Source organism: Myotis myotis, unplaced genomic scaffold (genome assembly GCF_014108235.1).
Source record: "Myotis myotis isolate mMyoMyo1 unplaced genomic scaffold, mMyoMyo1.p scaffold_m19_p_3, whole genome shotgun sequence".
NCBI classification, from domain to species: Eukaryota; Metazoa; Chordata; class Mammalia; order Chiroptera; family Vespertilionidae; genus Myotis; species Myotis myotis.
Window position 1 is genome coordinate 59,924,945 of NW_023416335.1, and position 14,496 is coordinate 59,939,440.

Sequence of the window (14,496 nt, forward strand, 5' to 3'; positions counted from 1 at the left end):
AAAACTGTAAAGTAGTTATATGAAAGAAATAGGTACAGGGTACAAGAGAAAAAAGGGCTCTGTTTTCAGGGAAGGGAAATACTTGCAGCGGTTCTCAACCTGTGGGTCACGACCCCTGAAAACACATCCTGCATATCAGATATTTACATTACGATTCATAACAATAGCAAAATTACAGTTATGAAGTAGCAACGAAAATAATTTTATGGTTGGGGGTCACCACAGCATGAGGAACTGTATTAAAGGGTTGTGGCATTAGGAAGGCTGAGAACCACTGATAGAGGAACTCAAGAAACATGGTGTCTTGAAAGAAAGACAGGGCAGGGAAAAAGCATTTTTGGCAGAGGGAAGGTACCATTGGCCACTCCAGAAGCAGTGACCCTGGATGTGAGTGAAGGTTTGGGAAGCCCATAGTGAAAGATACACCTTGGTCAGAAGATAAGGAATTAAGATTTATCCTAAAGGCATTGAGAACTAAAGTTTGTAAGCAGGTAATATGATCATATTTGTGGTTTGGGGAGATTTCCCTAATATCAGCACCAAATTTGGATTGGCGATAAGGCTGAGCTGGAGGGCAAGTTAGGAGATTATTGGAATTGTCCTTGCGAACAAGTTCAAGGGGTAGAGAGAAAGGGACAAAGAGGTAACATCAGACTTGGGTATTAATAAGAGTAGAAACAGGGGGAAGAAAGTATAGTCATGCTCTGATTAACCACAGGGATACCTTCTGAGAAATGTGATGTTGGGAATTTTGTTGCTGTGCTAACCTCATAGAGTGCACGTACACAGACCTCCTACGCACCTAGGCTATACAGTATAGTCTATTGCTACTAGGCTACAAACCTGTACAGCAAGTCACTATAGAAAACAACACAAGATTAAATTAACAAAGAGAAGATGTAATCAAGAGATGAGGTAAGCGTTAGAAGTGTGAGCTGATGCAGGTGTCACACAGCATACTGTTATACAGCAAACATTTCTTTTCATAATTAGAAAGAGTACACTCTAAAATAACACTAAATGTGTAGTATAGTAAGTACATAAATAAGTAAAATAATCACTTATCATTGTCAAATATTATGTACTATACATAACTGAATGTGCTATATACTCTTATACAACTGGCGGTGCAGTAGGTTTGTTTACACCAGCATCACCACAAACACGTGAGTAATGCATTGTGCTACAATGTGATGGTGGCTGAGAGTCACTAGGAGATAGATATTATAGCTTCATTATAATCTTTTTTAAATATATTTTTATTGATTTCAGAGAGGAAGGGAAAGAGAAATAAAAACATCAATAATGAGAGAGAATCATTGATCGGCTGCCTCCTGCATGCCCCCCTCCCCCACTGGAGATTGAGCCTGAAACCAGGGCGTATGCCCTGACCAGAATCGAACCATGACCTCTTAGTTCATAAGCCAATGCTCAACCATCGAGCCACACCAGCCAGGCTTCATTATAATCTTAATGTAACCAGTATCATATACTCGGTCTGTCAGTGACTGAAACATTAGGCACTGCATCATGAAAGTCATTCCCATATTCATGGCTTGGGTGGCAGAGTCAGTAACCAAGAGAGGAAACAGGAGAAGGGAAAAGCCAGGGGGCAGAAAGTTTCCCTGTTTTCCCTGTAGTTCAGATCTTGGTGACTGGCCTCACCACGCATCCTGTTCCCAAGATACCTGTGCACCTCACATCACTCTTGTGCAGGAAGAGAAGAAACACCAGACAGAAACAGCGGCTCCAGAAGTAACTCTCTCCCCTAATTCTGTCTCAGGTTGACTGCTCTCTAATGCTGCCCTGGGATATGCATTCAAAGGGTTAAAGTTATTTTAAAGGCAAACTTCAACTGTGTTTCTGTCATCCCCTGTCAGATTCCTTAATGGCCCCTAAATGAAAATAAAGGTTCAAATTAAGTTCAGAAAACTTTCAAGCAGTTTTTAATGATGAAACTTCAGCATTAAGGGTTTCTTTCTTTATTATTTTGTTTCATGTGTTAAATATTAACTTGAATTTTATAAGAATTAGAAGATTTAACAAGTGATATTTATACTTGCCTATTAAAAACATGTTTACAGTAACAAATATGTCAAACATCCTCAAACTGACAAATATATATTTCAAAGCATAGACTTTGAAACATGGGGAAATATCCCAATATAATTAGTGTGCCATAATTATATGGGTATTCTAATTTTAAACAAATCAAATGTTTTTTAATCTTAACCAAAAATTTGGGATATCATTCTACAAGAATTCATCATATCATTTTTGTTTTTAAAATTAGCATTTAATGCAAAACTCAAAATGTGATTTGGTGAAATTTGATTTAGTATTCTCTAAAGTTAAAAAAGATGTGAGCAAACCATAGTAAACTTAACACTGCCAAGTTCTATTGTTTTTAAATTATTTTAAATGTTTAGGAAAAATTTTTAAGTTGTGTAAGAAGCAGAAGGCCAGTTGCAAAATGCTAAAAGAATTTAGCCAGGAAATTTCCATAAAATAAACCATGTAGCACAGATACTCTGTGAATACCCTAAATCCTCCAAAAAATGTTAGCTTCTCACCTACCACTCCCTACCCATCCAAGCACGCAAATACGTATGTACATTACTAGTTAGGTAAGACAAGAGAATGGCTAAAGTTCAAATCTTGTTGCCATGGTAACCAAGAGATAGGATAAGACCACCATGGACAGCTAGAATGGATAGAGCTTTACCTTAATTTTGCCTCATGTACAATGTTGCGATAGGAGTAAAAAGAAACAAGACTTTCAAGCCTGTGAAAATAAAATTTTCCCCCTTGCAAAAATAAATACAGGGGGGGAAAAAACACAGAAAGAGATCCAGAAGAGACAGTTAAAGATATCCTCTCTCAGATACTATTAAGAGAGTTGGGAATCAATTAATGCTTTCTCTCTAATAAGCTCTGTGCACCTAATTAAAAATGCTTAAAAACCAAAAACACACTGTGCATTCTCTATGCAAGACAAGCCTGACAAATTTCTGTTTTAGGGGGAAAAAAATCAAAGCAATTAAAGAATAGTTTCTATTTAAGCCCAGGTAAGGAAATGAAAATAGTGTAGTAAGGAAGGTCAGTCCATACCAAAGATGGTGTGTGTCGGTTTCGTGAACAGTCTCGCGTCATTAGGCCTATACATATAAAGCAATTTTCCTCCTACTGTGGTGGCTGCTGTATTAGTTTCCTAGGGCTGCTATCACAAAGTAGCACGAAGTGGGTGGTTAATAACAACAGAAATTTGTTCTCTCGCAGTTCTGGAGGCTAGAGGTACAAAATCAAGGTGTCAGCAGGGCTATGCTTCCTCTGGATGGAAACCTTCCTTGCTTCTGCCTGGCTCGTGATGGTAGTTATCAATCCTTGGCTTCCCTTTGCTTCCAGCTGAATCGTTCCAACCTCTTGCCTCTGTTCCACGTGGCATCCTCCCTAATGCATCTCTGGGTCAGTTTTCCTTTTTCTTATAAGGATCCCAATCACACTGGATCAGGGCTCACCTTAAGTCAGTAGGACTTTATTTTAACTTGATTACATCTGCAAAGACCCTATTTGCAGGTAAGGTCACATTCACAGGTGTTGGGAGTTAAGACTTCAACGTAGCTTTTGGGGGGAACACAATTCCACCCATAATAGCTTCTATGACTGTGATTCGTCGAGTCCTCCTCTCATGCTGAGTAGCAGTTTCCTTACAGTATCCCAGTCTGACTCCATAGTTTTTCAGGCACTCGGAGTATTCATTGCAGTTTCATTGATTGAGGTTTGTAAAATTCAGGCCACTTCATGTAATACAAAGCTCACTTGCCCGCCCTCAGAGTCTATTCTCTGACTCCCATAATCTAAAGGTGACCCAGCTTTCTGTCACACCCGCTCTTTTTCCCAGAGCTTAGCTCTCTGGTGTTGGGTTGAAATGTAAGGAGAGGAAAGTGTCCATTTCCCCCTCACATATGACTGCACATGATGAGACCACATGGTCAAGCCCCTCATAGGCTCAAGGTAGACATGAGGTGGCCATTCCCCTAGCCAGCCGTGGGCAAACTACGGCCCGCAGGGCGGATTCGGCCCGTTTGGCTGTTCTATCCGGCCCGCGGAGCCGAAAGAGCGGAGGGTTCTCTTGCTCGCCCCTCCGCTCCTTCACCAGCAGCAGTGTCAACATGGCAACGTCGGGAAACACGGCCGCAGCTCCTTCTTCTGAGGCCAGTTTAAGAACCCATTGTGGCCCTCCAGTCAAAAAGTTTGCCCACCCCTGCCTAGGCAGTGATTGAGATTCAGTTACATGGGTGACCCTGGGATGCCAGGAAAGCTTACATTCCACCCCTGGCCTATCTCCTTGCTCGCTGCTCTCATGGTCCCATTCTCATTAATCCTCCACCACACCCAGCTCTGGGGCAGCAAGCAAAGGAAACATTTCTTCCACTTGCATCTTGCAAATAAGAACCTTGAAGTGGATAACTTTTGTCCCCTGTGGCAAACAAAACAAGGTGTCTATGTCCATGATGCCCACTTCCCACTTCTTCCACAACAGAATCCAAATTTCACAGGACGCAGCAATGCGGTCAGCTATAAACCTTTCTTCCCAGCCTCTCCCGCAGCCTGGGCGGCCTTTTTACCCAGTTTTGGCCAGGGAGAAATGAGCAGACATGGGGATTCTGAGGTAGCTTTGGATTTCCTGATCAAAGGAAGCACTTTTGGCTGCGGTGCCCTTTCCCTCTTCCCCACCTCAGAGCAGTCACGGTGTCTACAGTGCAGTGGCCATGAGGCCGTAAAGTGCAGGCCTGAAGGGATCACAGAGGGCCAGCCCCATCACCATCCATCCATTGAATTGCAGCGGGTCGCAGCTTCCCTCCTGAAGCCTTATCAGAAGAGAAAACGAAAAGCCTATTTGTTTAATGCCCTGTTACCTGAAGTTAAACATGCCTGGTTTGATTCTACCGAGTCTGGGCTGGCAGATAGACGCCCTTTCCCCACTGGGGTGGCTCTGCCACATCAGGAGGAGCTGTGGCTGAGAACACACACAACAAGAAAACAAAGGATCCGTCTCCCTTCGTGCAAGTGGAGAAGTTGTCACACAATGCAAACAAATTAAGAACCCTCCTGGGTCCCCGAATTTAATGTTTATCATCCATCTCCCTTCTCAGCCTGACTCTCTAAATCTACCTTCAATGACCTGCTGCCACGTTTTCCTGAGGAGTTTTATGACTGTTTGGGTTGGTTGTAGCTGTTCCATGATAATAATAATGATCCAGGTCCCTTACATCCTTATTATAGTGCAGGGTCCTGAGGAGCGCTTCCCTGGCCTGTCTGAACAGGAAATGAAATTGTACAGACAGTATGATGGCTCATATAAAAGCTCAAATTGAATGAGTGAATAAACAAAAAGCCATCGAGGAGAAATCTACCAGAGTATGAAAGGACAGTTCTCTTTGAGCAGTGGAAATTTTTCTTTTTGATTTTTCTTGAGATGTCTCTGTTATTCATGTTTGTTCATGATGAACTGAACTAAAAGAAAGCTAAGAAAATAATAATAGTGAATCATTAAAATAGTGGGAATTTTCCTCCCATCTCCACCATAAAAGTATACAAAATGTGTACAGTGGTGCTACAAGTCTGGGAGAGACTATTACACCATAATAGTAAGAATTTACTGCCGAAAGAAATGGGGCTCCCGGTGATTATGCGAGTCCCAAAAGCTCCTAGAAAATTCCTTCCTCCGCCCAGCAAAGCCGAGGTTTGGCAACTGCTCGAATGACGTTTCACCCACCTAATTCCCAGCCACTTTAGGTTCTTCTGGAGTGAAACCTTCTTCCCATCATCATCTTAGAAGAAATCTTCGAAAGTTCATTTCAAAACATTCTGATTTGAAAATCAAGGAACCTGGAGTCCTCTGCTTCCCCGTAATTTAACAAGCTGGCAATGGTATTGCCATGCCCTGAATTTTCACCACTATCTTCTGTTTAAGAGTGGAGTCTTTGAAAAGTGGTTTTCTAATTTAATTTGTTAAAAACACTGTAGTGCTTCCATAAATAATTTATTTCAACTTATATTTTGAAATGTGTATTTGTGATTATGAAGAAAACACATGAAACAGGGCAAGAAAAATGTGAAAGGTCAGTCTATTTTCCACCTCAGAGCCCGCAACCCACCTCCCTGAAGTAAACTGTATCAATAGTTGGTTGTGAAATCTTTCACACAGGTGAGTGCATGTAGATATATATCCTTTTTATCTCTCACACACAAAAAGATGGCTTTATACACAGCTGTTCCCTACCTTGCTTGCTCTGTTTACTAAATGAAATACCTTGGAAACCTTTCCTTCCAATCAATTCATGCATATATGTTCATTCGTTTAATCAGCTACATATTAAAGTAATGCACACTGTGATTTATCTAAGTACTTTTACAGTCTTGGGCATTTAGAGAGTTTCTAATTTGTGTAAGTACATACAGTGCTGTAATTAAAACCATTTTACATAGATATATTTGGGGAAAGTCCCAAAACATGTAGCTGGGGGATCAAAGGATATGCATATTTTTTTATTAAAACTGCCAATTTTCTCTCCAAAATGTCTGCAAGCATATGTTCTAGTAAACAATGCATGTCAGTGCTGGTCTCCCACAGCCTTGCCAAACCTTGAGTTATCGACTTTTATCATATTTGCCAATCTGAGAAGTAAGAAATTAGATTTCAGTTTTTAAATTACATTCTTTAGTTTTAAACGACTATCAAAATCAATACACAGTGCAACATGCTAAGCGCCACATTTCAACACCTTAGATATTTCCAACATGTTGATTTATTCTGCATAAACTCAAAGGAGGTTTCCCTGACATTTTTGAGCATGCATTTGAACTTGCACATGTATCACCAATTTTACTGTTCATTATTACAACTCACACTTTCACAGGCCCATTTATGGGCAAGCATGGTTCCACAGCTGTCGTGTCCTGGATCAACCATACTTGACAAAAGTCATGGGGCATCACCCATCAGCCTCTGTGCTCATCTCAGCATCATATTTAGTGATGCATCATGTCACATAAACATCTTATTATAGAAAGTTTTAACTCCTATGCTAAGTTTGAATGGTTTTATTTTATCTGCCTTGGATTTATGATGGGCTTATACACTAGTCCTATCACCTGCTTTATGAATTGGAGTTGCACATGGGATTTCTTTTTTTAATAGCATTCTTAGAGTTTGTGATGATAAAAATATGAAAACAGCCCTATCCATCAATATAGACTAATTAAATTAATTTCATTTATCCACTAATTTATTATTATATGATACTAGAGGCCCGGTGCACAAAATTCGTGCACGGGGTGGGGTCCCTTCAGCCCATCCAGCACCCTCTCCAATCCGGGACCCCTCGGGGGATGTCCAACTGCCAGTGTAGGCCTGATCCCAGGGATCAGGCCTAAACCGGCAGTCGGGCATCCCTCTCACAATCCTGGACCACTGACTCTTGATCGCTCACCTGCCTGCCTGCCTGGTCACCCCTAACTGTCCCCCTCCGCCCGCCCCCCGCCCCCCCGCCAGCCGGATTGCTCCCAACTGTCCCTCCTGCCTGCCTGGTTGCCCCACGCAGCCTGCTTGTTCAGTTGTTTGGTCATCCTTCACTAACCCCCCTGCCGGCCTCCTTGTAGGCAGCCATCTTTTGAGGGTGTGAGGGTTAATTTGCATATTACTGCTTTATTATATAAGATTGATTCCAATAGGAGATAATAAATACATCTTTAATACCTATTATTGGAGAAACCAAGATGGTAGCATAGGTAAACACCGGAAATTGCTGCCTCCCACAACAAATTCAAAAATACAAGGAAAAGACAAAACGGACATCATCCAGAACTACAGGAAGTCTGGCTGAGTGGAAATTCTACAACTAGAAGGAAAGAGAAAAGCACACTGAGACTCAGAGGAGATGCGGAAGTGGAGTGCAGAGGTATGGAGGTGCACGTGGCAAGGGCAGGCAACTGAGGACGCGGTTGTCTTTTTCAATCGGGAGGGAGTCACAAGTCCCTGACTGCTCTGAGCTCCAGTTCTGGGAAGTCTCTGGGGACCCAGACTCATACGGGGAGAAAATGGACTGTCTGGCAGCGGGCAGAACTCGGAACTTGAGGGCAGCTTTCTCTCAGAGGTGCTTGCATCGATTACCGGGACACAGAGACGTGGGGCCCCTTAGGGCAGGGCTGAGAATCAGCCATAGCTGCTTGTTCCACCCTGTTGATTCCCTGAGACCCCGCCCCACCCAAGCTGCAGCCGAGGCTTTGGCATATGAATGCCCTGACCTTTTGCAATCTAAAATTACCTAACAAACTGCAGCTGGGCCAGACAGACCCATAACTTCCAAGAGAAGGCCCAAGGCCCCACAGAAGCTTGCATTGCTTCACAGCTGGGCCTCATTTGGGCACCTCCAACCCCAAACAAGGAAGGGGAATCTCCAGATCTCTTTGTAGCTCCTGTTGGGTAGCCTCAGGCAAAGGCTAAATTAGCACCTCCTTATATCCAAGAGCCAGTGTACCCAGTGGTCAGAATGGGAACATCCAGATTAGAACTCCTCAGATCCATAAGGGACACACTAGGGGGCAAACTCAGTGAGCACCAAAGCCCCACTGAAGCAAGTGTTGACTCATAAGGGTGTCTCCAGCACAGAAGTTCTCCCACCGTAGACACAGCTGATTCTCACAGCCAATTGGCCTGGAGGTCAATTCCTCCCAGTGATACCTACAACAATCAAGGCTTAACTACAACAAGACTGTGCACAAAGCTCACAAAGGGGTGCACCAAGAGTGTCCACCTCAGGTAATTGGGGAGGCTGAGCCACTGGGCCCTATAGGACAACTAGCACAGAAAGCCACTCTACCAACACAAGGAAACATAAAAAATTTGGAGACAAAGAAACAGGACACAAATGACAGAAATGGAGGGAAGCAAACTACTGGATATATAGTTCAAAACCACACTTTTAAGGTTTTTCAAGAACTTTCTAGAAACCGCCGATAAATTAGTAGGACCCTCAAAAAGTCTGGTGAGACCGCCAATAAATGTAGTGAGACCCTCAAGAAATCTAGTGAGACCCTCGATGTTATGATAAAGGATCAACTAGGAATTAAGCATACACTGACTAAAATAAAGGATATTATGCAGAGTTCCAACAGCAGACTAGAGGATCGCAAGAATCAAGTCAAAGATTTGAAATACAAAGAAACAAAAAACACCCAACCGGAAAAGCAAAATGAAAAAAGAATCCAAAAATACAAAGATAGTGTAAGGAGCCTCTGGGACAGTTTCAAGCATACCAACATCCAAATTATAGGGGTGCCAGAAGAAGAGAGAGAGAAAGATATTGAAAACCTATTTGAAGAAATAATGACAGGAAACTTCCCCCACCTGGTGAAAGAAATACACTTACAAGTCCAGGAAGCACAGAGAACCCCAAACAAAAGGAATCCAAAGAAGACCACACCAAGACACATCATAATTAAAATGCCAAGAGCAAAAGACAAAGAGAGAATCTTAAAAGCAGCAAGAGAAAAACAGTCAGTTACCTACAAGGGTAGGGTAGGACTGTCAGCTGATTTCTCAACAGAAACTATGCAGGCCAGAAGGGAGTGGAAAGAAATATTTAAAGTGATGAAGGCCAAGAATCTACAACCAAGATTACTTTATCCAGAAAAGCTATCATTCAGAATTGAAGGTCAGATAAAGAGCTTCACAGATAAAGAAAAGCTAAAGGAGTTCATCACCACCAAACCAGTATTATATGAAATGCTGAAAGGTATCCTTTAAGAAGAGGAAGAAGAAGAAAAAGGTAAAGATACAAATTATGAACAACAAATACACATCTATCAACAAGTGAATCTAAAAATCAAGTGGATAAATAATCTGATGAACAGAATAAACCGGTGAATATAATAGAATCAGGGGCATAGAAAGGGAGTGGACTGACTATTCTTGGGGGGGAAAGGGGTGTGGGGGATGTGGGAAGAGACTGGACAAAAATCGTGCACCTATGGATGAGGACATTGGGGGAGAGGGAGGGTGGAGGGTGGGGTGGGAACTGGGTGGAGGGGAGCTATGGGGGGAAAAAAGAGGAACAACTGTGATAATCTGAACAATAAAGATTTAATTTAAATATATATATATATATATATATATATATATATATATATATATATATATTATTTAGTGAAAGAAGAAAGTAGAGAACAGCTTTATTATATTCTCCCATTTGTGTGTGTGTGTTTTAAGTTATATATCTCTGGAAGCTTATGTAAGGTTGTCAAAATAATTGTTTGCTCAGATGAAGAAGATGGGGGCTGGGAAATAGAAATAGAAGGGAGACTTCTCACTATTTATACTTTTCTGTGGTTATTTTTCCTGTTGAGCTATAATTTTTAAAATCTGTATATTCATGAGGAATAACTAGGGAAATAGGCTTCGGAGAAGAAAGAAGCTGTACACAAAGCCCAAACATTTGTAAGGGACGGGGTCATATTCTGGTGTTCATCTCAACATTGTTTATTACCTTAGACAGAACTAGAAACTAGACACACCTATGACATCCAGAAGTAAAAAGAATTGGCAGTACAAGAAGAAACAGAAATTTATTTAAATTAATTTAAATTTAAAAGCTAGAACTCTAAAAATATAGCAGTTGAATTTTTTATTGTGGTATAAAAAGCATATAACATAAACTTACCCTCTGAACAGTTTTTAAGCGTACAATACGCAATTGTTACCTATATGCACATGGTTGCACAACAGATCTCTAGACCTTTCCATCTTGTGTGACTGAAATCTATACCCACTTAACAGCTCTCCACTTCCCTTTCCCTCTGACAACTAGCACTCTGTTTCTGTGAGTGTGATTATTTTAGGTAACTCATACAAGTGGACTCATGCAGTATTTCTTTTTAAGACGGCTTATTTCACTTAGCATGTCCTCAAGAACCATCCATGTTGTAGCATGTGCCAGGATTTCTGTTTTTATCAAGGCTCAATAAGATTTCGTTTCATATATATACTACATTTTTATTTATTTACTAGGGGCCCAGTGCATGAATTCATGCACCTTTAAAGGAACTGTGGGCCATGAGGCTGCAGTGGGCATAGGGGCAGGTCTCGGCCCATTCTCCAAGTGCCCACCTGGCCCCGCCGACCACGGCCCCTGGTCCCATCTCTGCTGGCAGCCCCGCTCCTGACACCGCCACTCCCATGCACTGATAGCACCATCCCTGTTCGCATCTGCTGAAGGTGCAGAGCAATTGGGGCTGGTGCCAGCAGCAGGTGCAAGTGGGGCCAGCACCGTCAGTGGCTGCGAGTGGCAGCTACTGCCCTGATCACCCCTCAGGAGCAGAGGGAGGTAGAGACACCATCAGGGGCAATCCGGGCCAGCAGCTGCCGCTTGTAGCCACCGCTTGCACCCACTGACAGCACCTAGCAATCATGACCAGCACCAGTTGCCAGCAGCAGGTGCGAGCGGCAGCTCTGGTGCCGGCTGTGGGTGCAAGAAGGGCCATCACTGGCAGCGGGTGGGAGATGCAATTGCCAGCCCCACTCGTCTCTCAGGAGCAGGGGGAGGTAGAGAAGCCCTGAGGTACAAGCAGGCCAGCGCCGGCAGCAGGTGCGAGTGCCAGGCGGGACTACAGCACACAGGAGCAAAGAATTTTCAATAACCACCAGAGGCTTGCCCTGATGACAGCGACTGGCACCCCACCTTGGTCTGGAGCCCCCCGCTCACCTGCTCCACCATCCCACCATGGCACTCTGCTGCCTACTATTGACATTTTAGTTGCTTCCATGTCTTAGCTATTGTGAATAAAGCTGCAATGAATATGAGTGTGCAAATATCTCTTCAAGATTCTGTTTTTAATTCTTTTAGATATATACCTGGAGTGAGAATGTTAGATCATATCGTAATTCTATTTTTAATTTTTTTAAATAACTTCCATACTTTTTTTCATAGAGACCTTAGCATTTTATAATCCTTCCAACAGTGTACAAGAGTTCCAATTTCTCCACATTCTCACCAACACTGCTATTTTCTGGGGGGGTTGTTGTTTTGTTTGTTTTACTTTATTTTGTTTTGTTTTGTTTTGTTTTGTTTGTTTTGTTTTGTGATAGTGACTATCCTAACCTGTGTGTGGTGCTATGTCATTGTGGTTCTGACTTGGATTTCCCTGATGATTAGTGATAGTGAATATCTTTTCTTTTGCTTAGTGGCCATTTGTATATTTTCTTTGAAGAAATGTCTATTTGAGTCCTTGGCCCATTTTTAAATTGGGCTATTTTTGTTATTATTGACTTACATTAATTCATTGTATATTCTGGATAGTCATCTCTTATCTGATCTATCATATGCAAATATTTCTCCCATTTTGTAGGTGCCTTTTCATTGTATTGGTGGTTTCCTTTGCTGAGCAGAAGTTCAATTTGAGGTAGTTCCATTTGTTAGTTTTTCTTTTCTGCCTGTGCATTTGGTGTCATGTTCAAAAAATCATTGCTCATTCCAATGTCATACCGCTTCCCCCCTATGTTTTCTTCTAGGAATTTTATAGTTTCAAGTGTTATGTCTTTAATTCATTTTGAGTTACTTTTTGTATATGACTAGAGGCCCAGTGCACAAAAATTTGTGCATTCAAGGGGTCCCTCAGCCTGGCCTACTCCCTCTTGCAGTGTGGGACCCCTCAGAGGATGTCCACCTGCTGGCTTAGGCCTGCTCCTAGGGGAATCAGGCCCAAGCTGGCAGCCAGACATCCCTCTGGCACCCCGGCAGCTCTCGGGGAATGTCCACTTGCCAGCGGGGAGCAGGCCTAAGCTGCAATCAGACATCCTTAACATTGCTGAGGAGGCAGGAGACAGCCAGAGTCAGCCTGCCTTGTGGCTGAGCAGAGCTCCCTGTGGGAGCTCACTGACCACCAGGGGGCAGCTCCTGCATTGAGCATCTGCCCCCTGGTGGTCAGTGTGCATCATCGTGATCAGTTATTCCCAGCTGTTCTACTGTTAAGGTCAGTTTGCATATTACCCTTTTATTATATAGGATAGAGGCCTGGTGCATGGGTGGGGGCCACCTGGTTTGCTCTGAAGGGTGTCCCGAATCAGGGTGGGGGTCCTGCTGTGGTGCCTGGCCAGCCTGGGTGAGGGGCTAATGGCTGTTTGCAGCTGGTCACACCCCCTTCAGGGTGGGGGTCCCCACTGGGGTGCCTGGCCAGCCTGAGTGAGGGGCTGATGGCTGTTTGCAGGCTGGTCAAGTCCCCCCAGTGGGGACCCTCACCCCATGGAGGCTTGACCAGCCTGGGTGAGGGGCTGATGTCTGTTTTCAGGCTGGCCACATCCCCTTTGGGGGGGGGGTCCCCACTGGGGTGCCTGGCCAGTCTGGGTGAGGGGCTGAGGGCCATTTTTAGGTTGGCCAAGCCCCCCAGTGACAGAAGCTCCCAGCCTCTCTTTTTTTTCTTTTTTTTAAATTCTGGGATTTATTTACCTTCTATAATTGAAACTTTGTAGCCTTGAGAGGAGCTCAGAACCTGCCAGGGCAGGCGGGAGGGAAGCCTCCTGCTCGCTCCAGTTCCATGGCCACAGCCAGCTGAAAGCAGGTATCTAGGCTTTATTTACCTTCTATAATTGAAACTTTGTTGCTTTGAGTGGAGCTCAGAGCCAGCCGCAGCAGCTGGGAAGCTTGGCTTCCTCCATCATTGGGGCAACCAAGTGCTGCGGCACGGCACGGCAAGCCACGGCAGCTCCGTGGCTGCCGGCCGCCATCTTGGTTGGGTTAATTTGCATATAGTCGCTCTGACTGGCTGGTGGGCGTGGCTTAAGGCATAGAAAAGGTATGGTCAATTTGCATGTTTGTCTTTTATTAGTGCAGATGTAAGGGTCCATCTTCATTCTTTTGCATGTGGATATCCAGTTTTCCCAATACCATTTGTTAAAGTGACTGTGTTTTCACCATTGTGTAGTCTTGGTGCACTTGTAGAAGTACAAATCATTTGACCATCCACATTCGGCCTTATTTCTGGATACTCTATTCTGTTCCATGGATCTGTATGTCTACCTTTATGTGAAAACTATATTAGTGGACTGTAGCTTTGTAACAGGTTTTGAAATCAGAAAGCGTGCAGCTTTTTTTTTCTTCTCTCTCAAGGTTATTTTGACTACTCAGTCCTTTGAGATTTTAAATTTTAGATATTTTTTCTATTTCAGCAAAAAATGCCATTGAGATTTTGACAGGGGTTGCATTGACTCTGTAGACTACTTTGAGTACTATGAACATTTCAACATTATTAATTCTTCTAATCCATAAAATATGAAGTTTTTCCATTTATTTGTGTCTTCTTTAATTTCTTTCAGTAATGTTTTCTAGTTGTCAGTCTAAAAGCCTTTGCTTCTTTGGTTTAGTTTATTCCTAAGTATTCTATTATTTTTGATGCTATCACAAATGAGATTGTCATCTTTATTTCTTCTTTGGATTGTTT